Source organism: Ambystoma mexicanum, chromosome 11 (assembly GCF_040938575.1).
Source record: "Ambystoma mexicanum isolate Mex_15411 chromosome 11, UKY_AmexF1_1, whole genome shotgun sequence".
NCBI classification, from domain to species: domain Eukaryota; kingdom Metazoa; phylum Chordata; class Amphibia; order Caudata; family Ambystomatidae; genus Ambystoma; species Ambystoma mexicanum.
In genome coordinates this window covers 583,075,058-583,100,257 of record NC_090934.1, presented here as the reverse complement: position 1 = coordinate 583,100,257, position 25,200 = coordinate 583,075,058, and the positions used below count along the sequence as shown (strand labels likewise).

The following is a 25,200-nucleotide window of genomic DNA, read 5'->3' as shown; positions in this document are numbered from 1 at the left end:
ATAGGAGGCGAACGACACTTGATCTCCTTGTATGCAGATGACTTGCTGCTGTACTTGAGGCACCCGGAGGAAAATCTCCGGTACATCCTGGAAATTATGGAGAGATATGCGGGGTTGTCTGGTATAGCGGTGAATCCCCGGAAATCCAGTATTGTCCCGTTAGGCAGTTATAAGGGGATCCCTGTGGGATGGTTGCCGGTGTTACAAACACCATGGGCGGTTAGTACCTTCCGGTATCTTGGGATAGATGTGTACCACACAGTGGAGGAAGAGCACAGGCACAATACCGAGGTAGCCATTCAGAAAATAGAGAAGTGTATGCAGTTCTGGGTGAAGTTGCCCTTAGCAATGATGGGAAGAGGGGCAATGCTTAAGATGGTGGTCCTACCTAGGCTCCTACATTATTTTGGGAATATCCCATACATGATACCCAAGAAGTTCTTCACTAAACTGAACAGCTTGTGTAGAGATTTCCTGTGGCATGGTACCCGGAATAGGGTGGCACTATGGAAGCTGCACAACTTTTATGAAAGAGGGGGATAAAACTGCCTAATTTTGAGGTTTATTATGTAGCAAGCCAACTGCAATATATCGCTAAATGGCTCTCAGATGAAGTGACTCCCGAATCCAGGTTGTTTGGACAGGATTGTGCCCCATTTTATTTAAGAGAGATGATCTGGCTATCCAAGACAGAAATGGAAGGGCGGCCTAAAATGATGATGCTGGGTGGAAGATGTGGCGCCGGGGATGCCAGATGATGGAAAACCCATTCCCATGCTCCCCGCAGGTACCACTAGTTGCACTAACAGAGGGAGATAGGCAGCTGAGAATGATAATCGGGAACCACTGGGAGTTGGTTGGGCTAGTGACAATGGGAGATTTCTGGCGAGAGGGGACCATCACAGAGTTTGAAGTGCTGGGGGAGGAAATTGGGTTACATACGAGCCAGTATATCACGTATCACAGAATGGTGCGGATAATTAGGAAAACATGGCCCGAAACGGTACTGGAAGAAGAACCAGACGCTAGCATTGATACAATTTATGATATAACGGAGGGAGGGCACGAGAACTCTAGACTGTACGAGATGATAATGTTCAAGGTTGGGAAGGAATTAACACAACTAAGACTAGACTGGGAAGCGGAAGTAGGAACCTCGATAGAGGATGGGATGTGGGAACATGCCCTGGGATACCACAAGAAGGTGTCGAGGAATGCGAGACTAAAACAGATACAATTATATATTACCCACAGGGTATATATGACACCCCAGAGGATATCCAGGTTTGAAAATGCTGGTAGACAGGCATGTCCCAAATGCAATGAAGAAAAGGCTGGCATGGTGCACATGTTTTGGTCATGCCCAGTAATCGAGCGTTTCTGGGGTGAAGTAGCACAGAAACTAGCGGAGAAAGGGGTTGCGATTGTCATTGATACAGCTTGGGCATGCTTGCTGGGGGGGTTCCCCAGATCGCAGAAACTTAAGCATGTTAGCAAATTGAAAGATCTATAATATGTGCTCGCAAAGAGAAGAATTGCCATGGGATGGAAGACATGTCACAAGCCACGGGTGGTGGTGTGGTGGAAGGAGTTACAGAAATGGGCAGAGGTCGAAACCATGGTATGGCAAGAGGCGAGCAATGTAGGGGGAGATGAGGAGGTGGGAACGATGATGGCATGGAAATCATTGATAGCAGAATTGTTTGGAATAACACAAGGCCTGACAGACCCCATGGAGTGCGAGACCCCACCATGCGAGGCAGACACAGAAAGCATGGAATAAATTGTCTCGAAAGGGAGGGTGGGATAAGGGGAGCAGTGACTAAATTAAGCAATGAACAATTGAGCTGTCGATATTTGTACTGCGTGTTTGGTTTGTGTTGTTTTGTTTGAATAAGCAATAAAAATTGCTTTAAAAAAAAGGGAGTGGAAAGCAAAAACACGATGCAGTCGAATCACACGTTTACTCAATTGCAGTTTTCAATGTCAAAAACGGTTTCTATGAAAAATGGGTGAAATATTCTCGGAATGCGGTTTTTGGGCTGGGGAATAGATGCACATCACAGGGACAATATAGAAGTGAAATGATGTCTCTAGCGGAAGGATTGGATCAGATTTGCAAGATAAAAGGAGGTTCAGTTTTGGAAAAATAAAGATGTTAAAGAGAGAAAATCGGTTTGGAAAGAAAAAGACAAAGTTTACTTATACTAGATATATCAAGAAGCTAGCGCTGCCCATCAAACAGGTTAAGCGGCCGGATGAACCCGATCCACGTCGCGTTTCTCTTTATGTGGAATTACTTAAATTATTCAAAATATTACCAAGAAGTTACAAGATGGGGTGAATGAAAGAATGGCGCTAGCACTAGGAATCAAGGACAGGATGCACAAGAATTCTGACAGTTGACCAAATTACCAAGGCATGGATAGGATTACTTAGAAAGTACAACAAAGACAAAGTATCAAGATGGGGTAGGCTGTGTGTTGCTATGGGATGGGGAAATACTCACAGTCCACGCTTGTGTTTGGGATTTTGGGACAGTCTACCGGGTTCTGGCCACCGCACGGCGGGCACCCCTTGCATCGAACAGCTGGGGAATTCTGGTCCCTGGCTGACAAAGGTAAAGCTGGAGGGCAGGGGTATGGCGGGAATGCAGTTAGTGGGCAAAAAGCCGGTCTGGTCACAGGATGCTCCCCAAAAGGGTACCACAGCTTTTCTTCTTTGTTACTGGGATTTTTAGTGGGATTTCTGGATCAAGGCCTTGCTGAGATAGTGTTAGTTATGCTTTCGCCTGGCAGTAGAATCTGGAATCTGGCAAGATGAATGTAGAATAATAGGATACATGGGAGCTGGAAATTCAGGAGAGAGTGTGGCTAGAGTTCTGTCAGCCTTCCTTATTTATAAGGCATTGTGACATCATAGGATTATATGGTGGGGCAGGCTTAGCTGGGCACACCTCTAAACAACTGGATTGGTCAGGGGTGATTGTTACCGCCTTGCTGTCAGCTGGTTGGATTTTTAGGGACATGACATCAGCTTTATGAGGTGGGCTTTACAATGCAAAGAATCGTCCCGCAGTTACTTTAGCTAAAATCATTCTTCACATAAATCACACATTTGCACAATTGTGCCATTTTTACAAATGATCTAGGCAGATTACATATTTCACGCAGAGCATGACAGTCAAACTCTCTAGTTTGTAAAACTGTTTTGTTAATCTAATAATTTTTCATCATTTTCAGTGCTAAATATTCGGCCTAAAATTCTATAACTTTATACATGGGTATAGATTATCATAAGGCAAGTATTGAATTGCAAAGTGGCATCATGTACACTTTCCTCAGAATATTCACTTCTCTGCCATTTCTGTTCCCAATATGGCAGTGAAGGCTACCACGTCTGGTTTAAAAGCCACAAAAATTACATTTAAACTGTTAACTTTTTACATTCTTGCAAAGTCCTGTTGCAGAGATAAAAGTCTTTAAAGTTCATTAATAAAATAGTATTTTGAGACAAATGGTCAGCATTGTCTCCCAAATAAGGGCATAGCTTAGAAGGCTGCTCTCGAGTTGGCTTTGAAGCTCCCAGTAAAAGTTGTGAGGACGTGTGATTTCCTATTTCACACGCATGTGTCCCAGAATCTCTATAGTAAGAGGCCTCTGCCCAGACAAAAGTCTGATGGGCATGGGATGTTTAGTGCTTTCAGTCCATTCAAAGTTTTCAAAGGTAGCAATTAGCACGCATGTGTCCTAGAACCTATTGTAGCTCCTTTCGGGGGTTAGGCCACTCCTGTTGTCAGCCAAATGTCCCTTGAGCCATGGCAGAAAACCTGTTTGGGCTGATTTCCCCAGTGTAGCCACTGCCATTATTTCTTTATTTTATTTTGTTTTGAATCAGAAGCAAGCCTGTTGAATAAAACATCCCATTTTTGTTTTCCAGCAAAACCCCCTTTATATTACTAGGCCAGGACAAGGTTTTATTCAACATTGTACTTTTAAAACAGGCATTTGTTTGGTTTGCAAAAGCCCATTTTGACACATGGTGAATGCTGCTGGGATTTCTCTTTTAAAAGAGTTTTCTCTTCCATCTGACTTCCCAATATTGTTTTGCAGCCGTAGTCAGCTTCTTTTATACAGCAGTTTGTTCAAGACACAAGTTCACTGAAATTGACATATGCCCATAAAGCTAGGGTTTCTTGAAGCATTGATTTTTGAAATTTTGTAACCCAAAAGACAAGCGTTTTCCCATGCAGCCGAAAGTAAAGCTTCTGTTAATTTCCCAGTTCTGGCCTGAAGCAGCCTGTCATGCAGGGATAATGTTCTCTTCTGCTAGAGCACAATCTGGATATGGATGGGCATGGCAGGGCCTCGTTGATAAAAGCAATGTGATGTTGAATATATGAAAATTGAGTCAGGGCAGCATCCTTTTCAATGTAAAATATTCCCTTTTCAATGGGAATCTTTTGCAAGCAGCACAGCAGCGCTGCTTTTCAATTGGCTTCTTTTGGTGCAGACAAGAACACATACTGGCGGCCTAACCGAGTGTGCTCTCCGTTCCAACTTGCCCAATAGTTGTTTGGCAAGATGGAGCAGCCATCATTCTGTAGCTGCAAAAATGCAGTTTTGATCATGGATGGGAATTCTGCGGAGTCAGTCAATGTACCCCACAAATCCACCCCTCCCCCCCCCCCCCCCCCCCGACTCTTCTGAAACTTTCTGTCGAGGGAGAGTAGGGCAAAGTGGGTTCATTGGTAGGGCAAAGTGGGGTCCATCAAGTGGAGTCCTTCCATCATGGAGCGGTACGCCACGATCCTCCCGTTGTCTCTCGTTGGTGTGGAGCGACACCCACAGCTTTCCCTTGGGTCTTTCTTTGTGGTGTGGAGCTACATCTCAGATTTTTCTTTCCAGGTGCCCAGGGTGGTCCTCCTTGGTCCATGAAGGGTGCAAACAGTATGAATCTATTGAATAAATAAGAAACGGTTAGTACATTTTCCCACTGACTGTCTTCCAGGAAGGTTGACAGCAGTGGGACACAAATGCATTCCATTATTACAGTAATTTGATAATGAAGACAAATGATCATTCATCAGACACAGATCGCTATTGATTTGACAAAAATGCTTGGGAATCCCTTTCGTCCTGACAATGAAGAAAATACTCCCCGTTAATTAAATATACCTATGAACCTACCTGTTCCCTTCTGGATCTTCTTTTTCAGATTCTCATTCTCCAGATGTCTCCTGTATTTGATTTTCTCTTGGCTCCACAATTAGCTGTAAAGTGTGCCTAATGTGTCAACTTTTTAACTGATTAATATGGACCAACTTCTCTTCTGTCAGCTCTCCTTTGGGGATGTAGATTTTGTAGGCGACAGGTGACATTTTATCTATAATTTCAAAAGGACTGCGCCAGTTCGGTAAAAATGTCTGCTCCTTGGTCTGGTTCCTTTGGGAATTGTACAAGTAGACCCTGTCTCCTACTTGGTATTTCTTTTTGTTCTTTTTAAGTCATATTGAGTCTTTATCCCCTCTGATGATTTTTCCATATTCCGCTGAGCGTACGCAAAAGCATGTTGAAGGTGTTTTCTCATATTCTCAACATACTCATGTGTTGTGGAGGCGTTTATCAGTATCTGCTCTTGTGTTCTTTAGAGAAGATGCTGAGGTAGCACCATCCTTCGTCCAGTCATTAGCTCAAATGGAGACATCTTGGTTGCAGAAGGAACAAGTTACTTACCTGTAACTGTTGTTCTCCAGCATGGGTCTGACATGGATTCACATGCTCATGAATATTCCCCGTCGTCAGGCTGGGAATCCTCGGTAAAGAAAAAACCAGTATCAGTTTCGTTTCTGATCTGTCTTTCGTAGTAATAACCAATCACTGGTCTCTGCGTCATACTGACCACAGCCAATGACTGCCCTCTACCTAAGCACCGCCTCTGGCAGCCATCTTCAGATTTGGAAGCACGTGAAGTGGCAGTATGACCAAGTGAAGAGCCGCAGAGGGGTAGGCGGGAGGGTTCGCATGTGAATCCATGCCAGACCCATGCTGGAGAACAACAGTTACAGGTAAGTAACTTGTTCCTTCTCCAGCATGGGGTCTGGCATGGATTCACATGCTCATGAATAAAGAATACATAGCAGTACACACATGCACAACCACGGGAGGTGGCAAAGGCTCAACATTAAGCATCACATAAACTCAACATTAAGCATCTTACCTCCTCACCAGGCTCACCTCAGGCGAACAGGTTGCGCAGCACTGCTTGGCCGACCCTGGACTCCTCCCTGGAATCCCGGTCGACGCAGTAGAATTTCGTGAAGGTGTGCGTCGACCTCCACGTAGCAGCCCTGCATATGTCCAGCAGGGGCACACCAGATAGGAACGCCGTGGTAGCTGCGATCGCTCTGGTGGAATGGGCTCTCGGACGGCCAGGCAGCGGTCGGTTTGCCAACCGATGACAGTACATGATACAGCCGGAGAGCCATCTGGAAATGGAAGCCTTCGAGAGAGCCTTCCCCTGATTGACAGGTCCAAAGTTCACAAAGAGTTGTGACGTCTTCCGAAAACACTTCGTGCGGTCTACGTAGAACTTCAGCGCTCTAGCCACATCCAGCGAGTGCAAAGTCCTCTCAGCCGGCGACGAAGGCGACGGGAAGAACACAGGCAACACCAAGGGTTCGTTGAGATGGAAGTCCGACGGCACCTTGGGCATGAAGGAGGGGTGCGTCCTGAGCACTACCCTCGTGTCGTGGAAAGTCAAGTACGGGGCCTTGCAGGAAAGGGCCTGGATCTCTCCCACTCGTCGTGCGGAGGTGATGGCCACAAGAAAAGATGTTTTCCACGATAGAAACTTCAACGGGGCCGAGTGCAGAGGCTCGAACGGAGGTCCCATGAGCTTGGTCAGCACCACGTTGAGCTCCCACGCCGGGGCCGGGGCCTTCACCGGCGGGAACGATCTGAACAGTCCCTTCATGAACTCTTTCACCAGACGATGAGACCACAAGGACGTCCGCCCCGTGGTTCTGGTGTATCGGGAGATCGCAGCAAGATGAATCTTGATGGACGCGTGTGCCAGACCAGCTTTGGCCAGCGTCAGCAGGTACGGCAGTACTTGGGGAGCCGTAATCCGTAGAGGGTTAATCTTCTGTGCGTGGCACCAGACAGAGAACCTCTTCCATTTGTGTCCGTAGCATTTAAGAGTCGAGGACGCCCTGGCCTTTGCAAGAACCTCTCTGCAATCGGCCGGTATGTCGTATCCTCCAAACTCTAGCGCTGCAGGAGCCAGGCCTGCAAGTTCAGCGACTTCGGGTCGTGGTGGAGGATGGCGCCTCCTTCCCTGGAGAGTAGATCCGCGTCCGCCGGCAGCTTGATCAGCGGGGACGCTGACAAGTCCAGAAGGTCCGGGAACCATATCTGCCTCGGCCACGCAGGTGCGACGAGGATCATCCTGCACCGTGACCTCTTGAGCTGGTTGACGAGCCGGATTAGCAGAGGCAAGGGAGGGAACGCGTAGAGGAACAGGCCCTCCCAGGGGAACGAGAAAGCATCGCCCATGCTCCTCGTCTGGGGAAACCTGCTGGCGAACCTCCGGCACTTGGTGTTCGTTGCCGTCGCGAACAGGTCGATCTGGGGTGTGCCCCACCGTCGGAAGAGGCGATCCACCAGATCCTGCCGTAGTTCCCACTCGTGGCACGAGCGCAGCTCCCTGCTGAGTGAGTCGGCGATGGTGTTTTTTATCCCTGCCAGATGAAACGGCACCAGAAAAATCCCTTGGGCGACGGCCCAATGCCACAGGTCCTGCGCCTCCTTGGACAGCGCTGGGGACCTGGTTCCGCCCTGTTTCCTGATGTAAAACATGGTGGTGGTGTTGTCGGTGAAGATCCTCACCACCTTGCCCTTGAGGGACGGAAGGAAGGACCTGAGGGCCCAAAACACTGCACGGAGCTCCAGGACGTTGATATGCAGGGACTTCTCCGTCGGGAGCCAGAGTCCCCTTGCGTGCAGATTTTCGGTGTGCGCTCCCCACCCTTCCAGGGAGGCATCCGTGGTCACAGTCTCCTGGTGGGCTGGGGTCTGGAAGTCCATGCCCGCCGTCAGATGCGCGCGGGTGCCCCACCACCGTATCGCTCGTCGGAAACTCTCGTCGAGCTTGATCCTTTCCTCGAAGCTGCCCGTCGTCTGGATCCAGCGCGCATCCAGGAATTCTTGCAACGGGCGCATCCGGAGCCTGCACATGGGAATGAGGTAGATGCAGGAAGACATCATCCCGAGGAGGGACTTGATGGACCTCACCTTGGCCGCGTCGGCCACCAACATCCGTTGCACCTTGCCCAAGATGGTCCTGGTCCTCTCCTCCGACGGGGAGGCCAGAAGGGACACTGTGTCGAGCCTCGCTCCCAGAAACAGTGCGACTTGCGCAGGCACCAGGTGGGATTTGGCGTAGTTCACAGAGAATCCCAGGTCTGTGAGGAGTTGGACGGTCCTTGCCGTGTGGACCACGGCGAGCTCCCTCGTGTTGGCGCGGATGAGCCAGTCGTCCAGGTAGGGGTAGACGTGAATCCCCTCGCGGCGCAGCTGCGCCGCCACCGGTGCGAGGCACTTGGTGAATACCCTGGGTGCCGACCGTAGTCCGAAGGGAAGGGCTTTGAACTGGTAATGACGCCCTTGGACCACGAATCTGAGGAATTTTCGGTGCCCCTTTAGGATGGGAATGTGGAAGTAGGCATCCTCCAAATCCAACGACGATAGGAAGTCTCCTTCCTCCAGCTGACCCAGGACGTGCTGGAGGGTGACCATCCGGAACTTCTGCGCCTTGATGAACTTGTTCAGACGTCGCAGGTCTAGGATGGGGCGCCATCCTCCCGTCTTCTTCTTCACGAGGAAGTATCGCGAGTAGACTCCGGAGCCCCGAAGCCTCTTTGGGACGAGTTCGATGGCGCCCTTTCTGAGCATCGCCTTTACCTCCAGGAGAAGTTGAGGGACGTGAAGTTCTTTCCTGGCCACGGGGGGGGACGCGCGGGCACCTTCTTTGAAACTCGAGCGCGTGGCCCCGGGCCAGGGCGTCCAGCACCCAACGGTCGGTGGAGATGGACTCCCACACGCTGACGAAGCCCGCCAGCCGGCCTCCCACCGGGGTGCTTCGGTGGGGGCCCGACCCCACGGCCGGTTCAATCCTGCTTGGATGCGGCCTTGCCGCCTTGACCTCCTTGGCGACGACGGCGGGGTCCGCTAGACTTGCCTCGTCCTCTGTAGGCCTCTTGCGACGACGAGCGGGCCGCTTGACGGTAGGAAGCGAAACCGCCGCCGGAACCTTTGGAGGCGCCCTTGCCTCCGCCGCTCTGAAAGGGCGTACGTCGTTGCTGCAGGACTCCAAGGGCCCTGGCCGTCTCAGTATCCGCCTTGATGGCCTGAAGGGAATCGTCCACTGTCTTCCCAAACAGGTTGTTCCCGTCGAAGGGCATGTCCAGGACTCTGGTCTGGACGTCCTGCCGAAAGTCTGTAGCTTTGAGCCATCCACGACGTCGAAGGCAAACGCCGTTGCCCAGCTGGCGGAACCCAGTGTCGGCGATGTCCGTCGCCACGGTGATGGCGTGGTCCGACGCCACCTTACCTTCCTGCAGGATCTCAAGGGCCTCCGCCCTCTTGTCGTCCGGCAGAAAATCCAGCAGGGGAGCTATCTTGTACCAGAGCTCCCTGTCGTAGCGGGCCACGATAGCCAAGGCGTTGGCCGCTTTAATCGTCGTCGCTGCCGACGAGATGACTCTACGTCCCATAGCATCCAGTTTCTTTCCCTCGCCGTCCGGCGGGGAAGTCGATGTGGAGGCCGCACCCCCCCCCCGCTTTCTTCCTGGCTGCCGCGGAGACGACGGAGTCCGGGGTAGGCTGCGCCCGGAGGCATAGGGGGGCCGTGTCCGGTGCCCGGTACTTTTTCTCGTACCGGTCTCTTCTAGCTGGCGTCGTGGAAGGGTTCTTGAGGAGGGAAAGGCCCTCATCCCAAATGTCGTCCAACAGAGGCACTGCGAGGACCGTCTTCCTCTTGGCCTCGCGCCGCTGATAAAGGAAGCCTTCCTTTTTCTTCTCCTCAGGGCAGAGTTGGAAAAGCTCGGAAGCCCTGGAGATCATGGAGTGGAAAGATCCGATCTCGTCGGGCGGAGAAGCCCTGGTGGGAGGCGACGACGGAAAATCCTCGTCGTATGCCTCGTCGTCCGTACCCGTCGCTGCCGTGTCAGTCCCCGTATCATCCCCTCGGGTGGACGGGGAGGAGGGCTGGACGGGGCGCGACGGTTGAAAAGGAGGTGGTGGATGGATCCTTCTTTTCTTGGTAGGGGGAACACCAGAAGGTCCCGGTTCTGGATCCCCCGACGGGAGAGGTTCCTCCGTCGGTAACGGTAGCCTCGTCCTTATCTCGGAGCATAAGGACTGTATGGCCAACAAAATGGCCGCCGAGTTGTCTTGCGGCGCTGGCAGAGGGGAATCCGACGGGCGAGCAGGGGCCCCGTCGGTATCCTCGACGATGTCGTCGTCGTCACCTGCCTCGGGGTCCATTCCGGCGGGCTGGCCTTCTTCCACGCCTAGGCCGTGGCTTAAGACCTCGATCAGCTCCTCTTCTGAGGTTGAGGCCGAATCTACGACGACGCCCTGCCCCCCTTTCTTCTTCCCCACGGAGGGTTTCACGGGGGTCCTATCGATGGGCACAAAGGAAGACTCCCTCCGCGGAGGCAGGGAGATTCTGGGCCCTGAGGTCGCCACCACTGGTGTAGCCACCACAGGCTGAGCCAGGGCCGCCGCGACCGTTTTGAAAGAGGGCTTGGTCGGATGGATCAAGGCCTTCACCACCTTAGGTGCGCTCACCGCCTTATCCTTGAGGGAGGGGGCACTGCCACGCTCCTCCTCTGCCTTAGAGCTCGACCGGGGCCTCTCCAGGAGCTTCGCCGGGTGCTCGGCCTTCCTCTTACCCGACCCAGAGCGTTGGCTCGTGGTTGATGGTGCCGGGGAGGGTGCGCCCTGCCTGGCGCCCGTAGAGCCCGACCGTTCGGCGCTCCCGGTGCCAGCGGACTCGCGGTGCTTGGCCTTATGTTGGGCCCCCGTCGCCGGGGCACCCTCAAAGGTCTTAGAAGACCGCTCGGATTTCTTCTTCTTCTCGCCAGACGGGCTCTTACCCTCCAGCCAGTTGGCGAGACGTTGATGGCGGTCCTTCATGGTCCGTTCCGACATGTTGCCGCAAAACGCACAGTCCTTCTCCACGTGCGTCTTGTCCTCATGAAGGCAGTAAAGGCAGAAAGAGTGTTCGTCCTCCTTGAAGACGTTCTGCAGCTGGCATCCAGGGCAGACCCTGAACAGCTTTCCGGGCGTCGAGCTTCCCTTCTCCTGGGCCATCTCCGAGACCGGGCCTGAGAAGCTTCTGGAGTCCTCCGAAGCGTAGCTCGACGAAATCTTCACCCTTGAGGGGCACAGATGAATCCGACACGGGTCCCCGTTGATCGGATGTAGGAGCGGTGGAGCTTGAGGCTCTTTTGACCGAAAGAATCGAAGTTTTTTTGTGAAAAAGCGCGAAAAACAGCACTAACGCTCGAGAGCAATAGCACGAGGATCCCAACACATGAACGTGCGGTAAAAATCTGAAGATGGCTGCCAGAGGCGGTGCTTAGGTAGAGGGCAGTCATTGGCTGTGGTCAGTATGACGCAGAGACCAGTGATTGGTTATTACTACGAAAGACAGATCAGAAACGAAACTGATACTGGTTTTTTCTTTACCGAGGATTCCCAGCCTGACGACGGGGAATATTCATGAGCATGTGAATCCATGCCAGACCCCATGCTGGAGAAGGTGGTGTAGATCTGATGACCATCAGGACAACCGGTAATCATGTCCCCAACTTGGCCCAGAATCTGCCGCAAACTTTTTTACAATGCTCACAACTGTTTTGTTGTACCTCTCGACTTCCCCCACTAGTGGACAAGTGGTATGCAATGTGAAGTTTCCTTTTTACCCCAAGTATCTCCCACATCTTTGTCATCACTTCGCTGGTGAAGTGACTACCTCGGTCTGACTAAATACTTTGGGGTAGGCCAAAACGCTAGAAGATGTGGTTGATCATCAGGGCAGCTGCTGTTTCTGCCTTGCAATTGGGGGCTGGGAGAAATTCCACCCATTTGGTAAACAAGCCTGTTACTGTTAACATGTACTTGATCCTCCTAGAGGAGCGAATCACAGGCCCGATGAAATCTACTTGTAAATCTGACCAAGGCAATGTCATCCCCCTCTTCTGGAGGGGAGCTCAGTTTGTGAGTGAAGTTGGCTGCAATTGTGCACACACAAGACACCCCTTCAAATATTGGTCGAAGTCCTGCCCCGTGTGTGGCCAGTATGCAACCTCCCGCAAGATTTCTAAAGTACTGTGAAACCCCTGATGACCGGCTGTGGCCACGTCATGGGCGTGACTAAGCATCAGGCTTCGGAATTAGGTAGGTACCACCCACTGGTCACAGCCAGAGATGGATCTCCTTACCAACAAACCGTCTTGGATTCGGAACATTTTTGGACACTTCATCAACACCCTGAGGTCCTCTTTCCCAATGTAATCGGTATCCGTCAGGGGAAGTTCTCAGGGTCCTCAATATGTTGATAACATTTTCCAATAATCGGATCCCCTTTTGTGCCATGATTAAATCAGCATCTGGTGTCTCCTTACTCGACTGGGCCGTTTAGAGTTCATTGTGAGCATTTGTCTGGGACCTAGTGATAGCAGTGGCCTGGATTTCCCCTAACAGGCACTCGATCTCAAGGAGATCCCCCTGGATGGCTCTGGTTTTGGCCAGCTGATCAGCTAGGTCGTTTCCATTTTTTGTCTGGCCCCTCTATTCTGGAATGACCCTTGATCTTCTTCCAATAGATGGTCATCCCATTAGAGGTGACCAGATCATTGATATTTTGGATTAGCTGGACAGGTTTAAGCGGTTTGTTATTAGCACATAGCATGCCTCTAGTTTTCCAATTTACCAGGTGCTCCACGAACCTGTTCCGGACGTAATCTGAGTAGGTGATTATGACCAGTTTGTGGAGTCAGTGTTGGACGGCAGTGAGGATGGCCTGATGAACTGCCATCAACTCTGCCACCTGACTACTGTGGGGACCGGAATTTGTACCCAGCGGAGTGTTCTCGGGCATCATTCACCCAGGCATTCCAAACGCCGGCCAGCAGTTCCTTTTCCCCGTTGTTGTCAACATGGTAGGAGCACCCGTCCACATAAACAATGGGAATTCCCTCGCAATTGTCTTCTTCATAGACTTTCTGCTGTAAATTCAGGAACGCCTCCATGTTGTCCTGGGTTTTTAAGACTTTCGTCCTTCAGACAGTTTTCTCTGGCACAATCATGCAAGTCAGCTAGACCTTGTGCAAGGGGACTCTTCTTGTTTTGGGCATATCTGACCTCCACAGGAAAGCCTTGCACTGAGAGGATCCAGGAAGTAATTCTGGAATTACACACATTTACTGCTCTATTTCTGTCACTTTGGAGGTATTGCAGAGGCTAGTGTGGAGTCTCCACTATAATGTGTTCCCCCTGGATGAACAGGCGGTAATTTCTCAATACCCACACTGTTGCCAGGAGTGCCTTATCACAATCGTTGAATTTTTCCTCCACAGAGGATAAAGTCTTGCTTGCATAGGAGATGACTATTGATCTTGTCGTGCTTTTGATATAATACTGCGGTCAAGCATGTATTTGAGAACCCTGTCTCCAAGAATAATTCCTTGTTTCTGACAGGCTAAGCTAGAGAAGGCGCTTGTGAAAGGCTTCTTTTGAGTTGCTTTACTGCCTCAGCTTGTTCTGGACCCCACTCCCACTTCACCCCCCTTCAAAAGATGGATCAGTGGTCTTGTGACCTCTGTGTAATCCTCAATGAACTTTCTACTGTAGTCAGTCCAAGGTGGCTTCTTACCTCACACAGAGTTGTGGGGTCTTTTAGTGTTAGGAGTGCTTCCACTTTCCTCTCCTGGGGACGGAGACCCTCAGGTGTCGATCTAGAAAAATAGACACCCCTCGATTATAAGGCTATGGATTATGTTGGCCGAAGACCAACCGTCTCATATGGATTATGTTGGCCGAAGACCAACCGTCTCATGCATCTAGTATTAGAAATAGATAGCCATAAGCTTGACTGAGGTGCGGCCATTTTGAAGCGACTGAAATCGCCATTTTGTTTTCTCTCTAACATTTGCTTTTTGCCTCATGTAAAACTGCTTTGCTGAAATGTTATTCTGCTTCACTGGTGCACAATGCAAGGCCGCGAGTGGCATGTTGAACATAATGCAGTAACTCAGACAGAAATGTCCGGTCCCCTCCCTCGCATATCCTTGGAAAGAGAGCAACAAGGCATTTTAATCAGTACAGCAGGTGCCAGCTAGTCTCGGTAAGCACAGTAGGAACGCCAGAGCAAACATTAAATGACTTGAATTATGCTCTCCTTTGCGGCCCCCCCTCCCTGAGCCCGGTACAACCCTGGAGAGCAAGTTGACCCCTCCGGCACACGAATAGCAACTAGGAGATAGCAAGGCCAGGAATGTGTCTCTCTCTATGCACAGCGGCTTACAAAATTACAAACTGTTACACAATGAATGTTTGAAGGTGTCAAACTCGTCACCATTGTCAATCATCGTGCCTAGTTCAAAGGAAATGCAATAGGGGCGGTAAAAGTTGTGACACTACTGATTACTAGATGCTTGTTTTGTATATAGGTAACTGTTGTATGAATTTCGCTCTCTTGCGTCCCCTGAGGACTGATAGACAAACGTCGCGAGGAGTGGGAAAAGTTGGCCAACTGAGACTATTTGCTTTGCAATAAGCCCTACATTTTGGGAATACAACCTTGTGTCTGGCGTATCAGTTCGTGTGTGGTGATTGTGCCTTGTTTCCACAAACGAGGGTCCCTCAAGGGCCCCATCACAGGAGTTCTCATGTCCCAAGACGTTGACACGGGTCCTGCACCACTGTGCCTTTTGGAAGGACTTGCTCTGGCAACTCTCAACTGGGTCAGAATATAACGGATTTCCGTTAAGTGTTCCCCCACAGTTGAGCTTTTGATTAAAACATCATCCACATAGGCCACGTTACCCCTTCCACCCAAGTCGGCATGGCCTTATGTAGGAAGATGTTGAATTTGTTGCCGGAGTTTATGTATCCGAAGGGAGTCCGGGTCCACATGTACTGCTGCTCCCTGAAGGTAAAGGCCAGCTTGTATTGGTCCTCCCTACTGACGGGCACGGTCCAGTACCCATTTATCAGGTCAATGGCAGTGTATACCTTTGACCCCTGGATCTGGGCCCATCCTTGGTCAATGTATGGGAGAGGCCATCGGGGCATGTGGACCCGTTTAATTAGCTCCCTAAGGTCTGCACGGAGTCTCCATTGGCCATTTGGTTTTAAAATCTCCAGCACCGGATTGTTAAAGGTGCTGTGGACTGGACGAATTATCCCACGGGACTCAAGGTTTTTGATTATTTCCGTCAGGGACTCCATGGATGCGAGAGGCAAGCGATATTGCTTCACAAACACTGGAGTCATTCCAGGGTCCGTGAGAATATTTCTAGTATGGATTTCGGTGCGACCACAGTCGTACGAGACCACTGCAAAGAGATCTTGAAAATCTAAGAACACCCGTTTCAACTTTTGCTTTTGCTCCAGACTCTCACAGGCATCAGCTAGGTTGATCCACTCTTCAACCATTTGCCTGAAGCCTGGAAAGACTTCGGGTTTTGCTATCTCAGCAGCCTCCTCCAGCTGGCTGGAGAGGTCTCTGGTTAGAGTATTGACCTGGACAAAGGGTTTCAGGTAGGGGAGGCAGTCATTGTGTACCTGGAATATCACCTCATCCTGCCCGATGTCACAGGTCACCTCTTCCTCCCCGTAAGGGCAAAAAGAGTGCACCAGGAAATTCCCCCCCCCTTGCCAGGTGAAGATCCTGTCTGGTGGTAAGTCACTGTCATTGTCAAAACAGTCATTGGGGATTGGTCCTATCAGTTCATTGCCTATATCCATGGAAAAATGTCGGTCATCAACCGCCATTTAAATAATGGTGCCTGCGCCCAGAGTGATACTCCTGAGGTTCAACCCCAACCCCTGCTGTTGGAGATGGGCATTGAGGCGTACATATGCTTCAGGATTTTACAGTTTCTGTCCTCTTTTGTATTTCCATGTATTGTTTTATATAGCGCCTTAATCCAAGGCGCTTTACAGTTAACAACAAGAACACATTAAACAGTAAAAGCAATAACAGTAAACATGAATCAAACCAGAAAATCGGCATGTAGAACAATGTGCATAAGAAAAGGGGAAAGGAGAGGAAAGGGTGGGGAAGGAGGGACGAGGGAGAGAAAGTAGTGAGTAAAGTGAATAGTACGAGGAAGGAGACTTTAGAAGAGAAGGGAAAAGATAAAGAGAACAAAAAGAAGGGTACTAGAGGGAGGGAGAGAAGGGGGAGAGAAGGGTGAGAGGGGGAAATAAGTCAGGGGGGAATGAAGAAGGGGTGATTTCAATGAGGAGCTGAAGGAGGAATAGGTAAGGGAGGAGCGGATAGAAAAGTGTAGGGAGTTCCAGTGTAAGGGAGTGAGGAGCTGAAAAGAGCGGAAACGAGTGGAGGCACAAGGGCGTGGGGGGAACCTAGAGTACGAAGAGATCTGCAGAACGAAGAAAGTGAGAGGGGTGTAGAAAGAGAGAAGAGAGGTAACGAGGCCATGAAGCGATTTAAAGACAAGACAAAGGAAGTGGACTTTAAGTTGTGAGTGTAAAGGAAGCCAACCTAAGTGAGAAAGGGAGTTGGAAATGGAGTCATGAGGGGAGAGAAGACAGAGGGTGCGGATGGCAGTGTGGTAAAGGGATCTGAGGGGGGCAAGATGGAAAGCGGGGAGACCTAAGAAGAGAGAAGAACAATAGAAAAGGTTGAAATAATGAGGGAGGAAATTAAGAGTTTAATAGCATGAAAGGTGAGAGGGACGGATTTTACGGATGTTAAAACTATGGTAGCGACATGCTCGAGAGGTGAGGGAGATATGATGAGTAAAGGAGAGGGAAGAGTCAAAGTAAATGCCAAGATTACGAGAATGGTCTTTTAATTTTTAATTCAAGTGGAAATTGTCGGGTTTGTACTGGCATGGTGAACTCCTCTCCAATTTGAACTTCAACCGCATATAGCAGCAATTGGGCTGACCAAAATGCTTTTTCAGAATCCCCGTGGGATTGCCCCCTAGTCGGGACCAGGCTTTGTAATTCATCAGGTCCAAATTAATGACAAACCTTATTGAGAATGTCACTGCCTAAATAGAAATACAGCAGGGACATCTCGCACAACCCAACAATTATGTTCTATGCTTTTGTTACCTATAGAAATTTTGAGCATACACCTGCTAGGCAGGAGATGTTTGGTATTGGGAGTTTCCAGGCTAAGTTTGCACTTATCGATCAATTTAAATGTGGAAATGGCTGGATCTTTTTGGAGCTTTCTGAACATGGCTTCGCTGATGAAGCTCTTACAGTTGTTCATGCGCACTCGGGCGAGAACAGACTCCTTCCCCTCATTTAACTGAATAGGGATGAACAACTAATTTTCTGAATATCAGCTAAACTTTGAGCTGGTTTCTCATCACTTGACTATAGGATTGGGATTTTCAAATTGTGAATGAGTATAACATTTCTAATTATTTCCTTCCAGTGTGGAATGCCACTTAAAACTGGAAGGAAGGTTGATTTTCAGTAATGGAGAGGAGTTCCCATCACCAGTTTGTTGTCCTACCGCAATTACTGTCACGTCAGGTATTTCATTGTTCTGGAAATGAAACTCAATATGATCAGATTTTTGTTCAACTATGTGGCATGTGCCCTTTAAATTAACATGGTTGACACTCTGTTTTAATTTTATTGGCCTGTTAGTCTGAGTCCAGAGGACCTTGTTCGCAGTCTATTAGGGGGGACAACCTGCGCAGGATGTCATTCCCTAGTAGATAGGGTGTTCCCTCTGGAGTCACGACTATGACCGGGTGTTTCACTTTGTGTCACGCAATTTTTATTTCCAAATCCGCAGTCCCCTCTACAGGAATCTCCTTCCTGTCCAAGTTCTGGAGTTGCCCAGGAAGAGGGGCAAGAGGGATCTGGTGTCTCTGCCCCCTTCCTGAATTTACTTGCTCAAAGGCCCTTTTTGACATTAGAGTGGCTTGGGATCCAGTGTCCACCAGTGCTGAAAATGTACATTGCCCTTGCACTTGGACCGGTGCACAAAATCTCCCCTTTCCTCAAGCGGACAAAGGTAATGTGCATTTTGGGCAAGCTGGGTTGTCAATTTCTTTATTTTGGACTCCGACCCGGTGGAGTTTTGGACAATTGTCTGTGCCGGATATTTCTCCTACCCACCCTCTGTTCCCTGGGTTGCAGATTTTCGGGGGCAAGAGATTTTTGTTCCGGTTCCCGAGTGTCCAGAGGATTTTCACGGGTGAGGAAGGAAGCTTCCTCTAGGGTTTTATACCCTCCTTTCCCCCGTGCCGCCTCCTCTGGAACCAGTAAATTGTCAGGGTTCTCTCCCCGTCATTGTTCTGGGGAGCCAGACCCTTGGTTTGAGGGATTCTGAGCTGCCATGTTCAACTGAGGGTTCTGCTGAGCCCACAACATTCGACCCAGATCCTGTGCGAGGTTCTGGAACCGGCGCTCCAGTTGGGAAACCCGTTCAGGCTGGTACAGGGGTCTCTGTTCATATCTAGGTGGTTCTTGGGAAGGGTAACTAACCCTTCTCCCGGAGTAACCTAGGAGTTGTGGATTTTGGTAACCCTCCACCCTTGGCCTACCCTCTCCCAGATTGGGTTGTCTGGGCGTCTGAAAGCGGGGAAAGAAAGAAGAGTTGTCCTGCAGGTTGGGGTTTTGTGGATACCGGGGAAAGAAGCTTAACCCAGTATTTGGGTAGGTTACTGCCCTCCTGGGGAGTCCATGCATACCCCAAGATCGGTCGATTGCCCTTTTATCTGTCTGGGACTGATATAATCAGGAGAGTTAGGGGTCCCATTGGTGGGATTGCCTCCCTGACCGCCACCTGTTTGTGATTGGCCTGAAGGCCTTCTTGGCCTTTGCTTTTGCTGGTTTGGGATTGGTGCATTTTTAGGCTCCCCCATTTCTAGGTCCGAAATGGGGGCAACCTTCACCTCCGACACCTTAGCAGCAACCAGGGATGTTGGGTGGCTTGGAGTTTTTAACCTGATTTTTATTTTCTGCAGGTTTTTGGACTTCATAATCTGGGTAGCCTGCTCTATTACCCAGTCCAGAGGTCTTTGATAATGGAAATCCCTCATCACCTTTGGGAGCGCATGAAAGTAGGTAGTGATAAACTCTCTGCTATCCGTGCACACCCTCCTGGTGTTTTGGGCAAAGGCGTGTTTTAATTCTTGCACAAACTCTCGTGGGGGCTGATCTTCTCCACACTGTAAATTGTAGACTGCTTTGCAAGCCTCTTGGGGGTTTCTATGGGTGGAGAAGTGCTTCAAGATGGCCGCCTTGTAGGTGGACCATCTTGAATGTTTTTGGTCTTCCAGTCCAGCAAAGAAGCGGAAGTATTCTGGAGAGAATGTTAATTTGGCATAATCTATACAGTTCTGGCTATCTTTTATGTGAAATGTGTCCATCTTTTGTTCATAGAGTTCCAAATGTTCCCAGACAGAATATTTTGCGTTTTTATTGTACAGTGTCATGAAATTTCTGATGGCCTTGATCTGTCTAATGGGGTCTTTCACCAGAACTCTTTAATTTATATGCCTTCTTTCGCCGCATCACCGGAGACCATTCGCCCTGAGACTGAGAGGCGCTGCTGTTTGAGGTCCCCTCATGATCATCTAGGCACTCCCTGATTCTGTGAGCTTGGGAGGGGCTCGCAGAATGGTGGTGCCTAGTTTCCTCTCCACTGTGGCGCACAGGAGAGTAGTCTTCTGACTCCTCCCTGCTTCCAGGGTTGGCAGAGTATACCCCCCCCCACTGCCCTGATTGGGTGGAGGTCTTCAGGATGCTTTTTTGGGGCCTCTTTTCCTGTTTTTGTGCAAATCGAATCAACTGGTGCCTTTGGAGGTAGTGATTCTGCAGATCTAATTCCCTGACTTTCTCCTCATAGGAGGATTCCCGGTCAGAGACATAAGCCATTATATTTTTGTATCTATACAGGGACGCCCTTCTAACAATTTATGGGGGGCCCTGACCTGTCAGCTCCATCATGTTAAGCTTATTTAATTCTGATGCCTCATGGTTTGTGGCTAATGTGAACCAGTAGACATGAACTCAGCAGTGCACAAAGTATTAAATGGGTTCAAGTCCCTTACTACAGAGGTCATCATACTATGATCAGGGGTTGCCCTGTCCCTCTCGACCTGTTCAGGGTCCCTCCAATTTGGGTTGAATCTAGTATACTCTTTCTCCTCAGCTCCTACCTCTTGATAATAGGCAAAGATCTGAGCCTTTTGTTTAGCTATCAGGGCTTTACTGGCCCCTATGACCTGTTTTTGAGCTGCCACCTGCTGGTGGAGTCAATTTTTTTCCTCACAGGGGGCCTCATTATCCCTTTGCGCTGCCGGTATAATTTGGGAACAATGAGTCAATTTTTGTTGTAGTTTGTGCATTTTAGGTTTGGGTGTTCTCTTCCAGAGAACCTTCTACCCGTCGGTTGTGCTCCAATAACTTTCCATATTCTGTTTTGAGTTCATTTAGTTTCTGGAGGCCCAACTCACTTTCCTGTAAATCTCTTTTTAAATTGCTTACTTCCTGACATAGGGCATCTTTCTCCTTATTTAGGGTGCCCCTCTGTTCAGCCAGGTCATCCCTTTGTTGCTAGATGGCATTTAGTTTTTGGCGTTCTTGATCAAGGTTAGTCTGGAGATGAAGTTCTCTATTTATTAATTCATTACTCCCCTCTTCCAATTTTTTTTGATCTGATCCTGTAAAGTGACTATTTGCTCTGCGCTGACATTATTGTATCTCACTTGTTTTAATTTCAATTGCATCTCTTCCAGAGTCAACCTTTTCTTGACACTCCATTCTTAAGGCATTTAATTGGGCCTCTTGGTCTACATTATTTTGCTGTTGGAGAGCCAAGTCCTCTTTTAATACTTTTATGTAATTTCCAGATTCTGCCTCAGAATCTTGTCTTTTATGCAATTTTTGTTCCGCTAATTTTAGTTCAGTCTGTATTTCAGTTAAGAGTTCAGATTGATTTTGCGCAAGAGTTGTATTTTCCTCATGCGTTTCCCGCATCACTCCAATATGGAGATACATGCAGGCCGTATTCTGACAATTTTAATCTGCTCCTCTTTAATTTTCTGACCGACATTCCCAGGTTCAATTGGGCCATTTCCTCTCCTCCACCGCACTCTCCACCTGTGACGTCCTTCAGAGCTCTATCCTCTCGTCGTGGCTCTTAAACCTTTACCTTGCCCCTCTGGCCCACCTCAATTCCAGTGTTATGCAGACGACAGAGCTCTCCTGTAAGATTCCCTCTGTTGCCCCCACTTCTTCCTCTCTCATTCCGGACTGTGTGAACGCTTTTCGTGCATGGTGCGCTGCCACCAATCTCTGCCTTGATGCCATTAGGATAAAGATCCTGCTGAATGGGAACCCTGCACCCCCGTACTCTCTCACCCTCCATGGGTCCCCTCCCCTCATCCTATGGTAAGGCTAAATACCTTGCGTCATCTTTGACTCTTCTAGCTCTATCCTGCTCCCTTCACATCGCATACCTTGCCAAGAAGGCCCACTTTCAGCTGCACCTCCTCAGAGGCGTTGTCCCTTTTGTCACCTTACACCAGAAACTAATTGTCTCCAGAGCTCTGGACCTCTCTAGGCTGGACCACTACAACAATCTGCCTTTATCCGCCCCCCTTCAACTAATCCAGAATCGGACTGCAAGACCTATCCTTGGCCTCAAGCCCAGGGACCGCATCTCTCCAGCTCTAAAGTCTCATCACTCATGCTCACACATTTTGTAATTAACTTAGGTAGTAAATTCTGTATGGTTGCTTTTACAAATATAAAATCAATTCTACTACTGTAGACCCCATTACTCCATGTAAATTTGCCATCGGATGCTCTGACCATCAAAGGGGTCAGGTCAAACATGGCCAAGCCAAAAAGTCACGCCATTCCCTTACTCGTTTAAATGTGGCCATTCTGGATGCCTTGGGCATCACATACACCAATTATGCTGATGACACGCAGGTCCTCATCCCCCTTACCGGCGATTTATGAGGCCAACATGGTAACCCTTAAGTCCATATATTCCACCATCCAAACCTGGATGGCAGAAAACTGGTTATGCCTTAACAATGAAAAAAAAAGAACTTCTGCTAATTGGATCACCTGCCACCCTCAGGAAACTGGACAAACCATACAGCTCTTTCACGATTGACAACATTCCAATCCCTGTATCGCAAACTGTTAAGACCTTGGGGGTTTACCCGGACTCCGAACTCTCTATTAACAGGCAGGTCAATGCCAATGCATCTACTGCAGGCTACCATTCTAAATTGCTTAACGCATCTAGCCCCAACAGAACTATCCCACTATTGCAAGAGCAATAATTGGATCTCTGTTGGATTATTGCAATGCCCTCTTTGCAGGGACGTCTGCATAAAACATCACCAAACTGTCCAGAATAACGCCCTTAGTGCTGCCACCAGCATTTCCAAGATGGAACATATCTCAAACCAGGAAGCAGGGTCACTGGCTCCTTATTTAAGAGCAGATAGTCCTTAAAACTCTTGCCTTGATGCAAATTCGTTCATAACTTGGCACCGCTGTACCTTGCTCAAAGAATAGTCAAGCCTATATCAGCCAGACCCAAAAGAATGTCCTACACCAACAGGATCTCCATTCCTAGGTCCCAGAGAATCCGTCCAAGAAACATCCAGTTTCCCAGTCATGGCAGCGACCCACTGGAACACACTACACCCTCACCTTAGAAGTATTGAGTCGAATTTAGCCTTCAGGAAAGAAATAAAAACTATGTGGTTTGTTTAAATAAGTATCTCTGGTGCCATTGTCCCATGTAGACTGCACGTTCCATTCTATCTAGGATGTAACTTTCATTGTAACTGTATGACAAACCAAAACTGTAACCACCTCGGTATGTGTTCCTTGATGTAGTATCATTGTTAGGTTACAAGCTCACTGTAACCATGAGCTAAGTAACCCTCCTGTAACTAAGACAATTTCATGCAACCGCACCTGGATGCCCTTGGCTGCTAGTGTGCTTTACAAATTCAAATAAGTAAATAAATACACGCTTGAGTCCTTGATGAAGGGGTGTCTACAGCGAGACGGTCCACATTGAAATCCACTGTCAATAAGCGCCCCGGCCAACCTTAGATTTTTTTACCAATCATGCCAGCAAAGAATAGTGAACTGTTTTCACTATTTGTCACATTCCCACCCAGGGAGTAGGGGGCGGGGATTTCATACAACAAATACTAATGTACCCCTGCTCTTCGACGGGAGAGCAGAGAGCATCACTGCCAGAAGATGTTCATCTTCCCTGATTCCATTAAAGGGAATAGTGGGAGTACTCAGACCTGGGCGCAAGGTAAAGCCTGCCCCTACGACGACCAGATAGAGGAGGAGCGGAAAGACGGAAGAACAACATGTAACCATCTGAGAACAATGCAGAGGTAAGCCAAGTTTTCTGAAGACAAAAGACATGTGCAGAGAGGAGTTCTTTAAGGCCTGCGGAATTAGCTAGAAATAAACGGTGGCCTTGTGTATTCCAGGATAGCAAGAAGAACTGGGCTAACTGACACACTGATATTCAATCCAGAATGCCCAGAGCCCGTGACCAGGTACTGTGCAGTCTACTTTTGGGTCTAGGGGCCCAGCCTTCCTTTCCCTTCTCCTGTATCGAAACCCAGAGCAAATCCTCATACATACCACATGCCCTACAGTGGGCGAGTGGGTGGAAAACAAATACCTCAAAACCTAAATCAAATAAAGCTTTAGCATTCATACAAATTCGATCAGCAATCAATGATGAAACCGTTATTATTAACACCCAATGCGTGTGGCTGCCAAAAACTGGCACCTCTAAGCTAGTAATGTCTTCAGAAGTGAGCTTGCCTAAGTCCGGGATAAGCTGGAATAAGTGTAATAACCAGGTACAGTTCATAAACGGGCTGATTTGTGAAGGTTCGAGTTCTACTATCTTGGCACACTTAGAAAATACTCGTCTTCCACCACACCCCTGAGGTAGCCTCTCCTTCCATAGAGGACTTGCTCCATGGCTCCACAAACAAATGCCAGGTTCAATTTATACAGAACTGGGGCAGAGGCCAGAGTATGCGACTGTCCAGGAATCTGTTTATTCTGCTCGCCTTCCCGCTTAACCACAGGGGGCTTATCACAGAAACCTGTTGCACATTTGCCCACAGCGTTGGAGGAATGGCAAAATTTTTCAGTCAGAGGGCCTGTAGGGGCGAGCCATTTATCCAAGGGTTCATGTAATACCACTTGTCTTTTGGCTCCATTGAGTAGGTTATTGGTGACTAGATACTTGCCCGCACTTATTTCATCACCATGGAGTTCTAACAAAGGATTAGCCGATAGGTTGGTACTTCTCAAGTTTGTGAAGCTGGAGTTTTTGGGGGCGAGTGAATTAGGCTTCAAGTTCAGGAAATGGTTTAGCAATGACTCATTATCAATTAGGACCAAGCTTTGCAGGAGGCTGGCGGGATGTACGTCACATTTCTCCATGTCTAGTTTCCCACCCGTTTCGTTTCTCAATTTGGCCATTGGGACTGTATTTTTAAAATAGGCAGTCAGTTTTTTTTGGGCAGGGTGTAGAAAAACACACACTTTCTGTTTTGCTTTCTTGGAGCGCTGATTTAAGGCTTTAATGGTAGCAGCTGGCAAGGGACTGCGCCCTCATTTGGCAGCACGAGACGCTGTTCTCCGGGGGGGACTGGCTTAGGTTGCTTCGGTGGATGGATTTTACCCATAATAGGCCCAAAACACAGAGCAGGCAGGGATTGGAGCACCGCTAAACACGTAGACAGAAAACACAGGAAAAACACACAATCAAAGGTATGAAAGTCCCAATTTTGTAGAGCCATGCCATATCTGCCAATAACTGGCATCACTCTGCAGGGACTCCGCACTATATGCAAGTATATGCAACAGAGCTCCACCTTCTGTTGAC

At 49.0% G+C, this 25,200-nt stretch overlaps 1 protein-coding gene across 2 annotated transcripts in view; it reads right to left on the bottom strand.

The window, feature by feature from the left end:
• The window catches only part of LTO1 (LTO1 maturation factor of ABCE1), a 552,752-nt gene that overhangs the window by 273,354 nt on the left and 254,198 nt on the right, over positions 1-25,200 (bottom strand). The gene's annotated exons all lie outside the window — the stretch shown is intronic.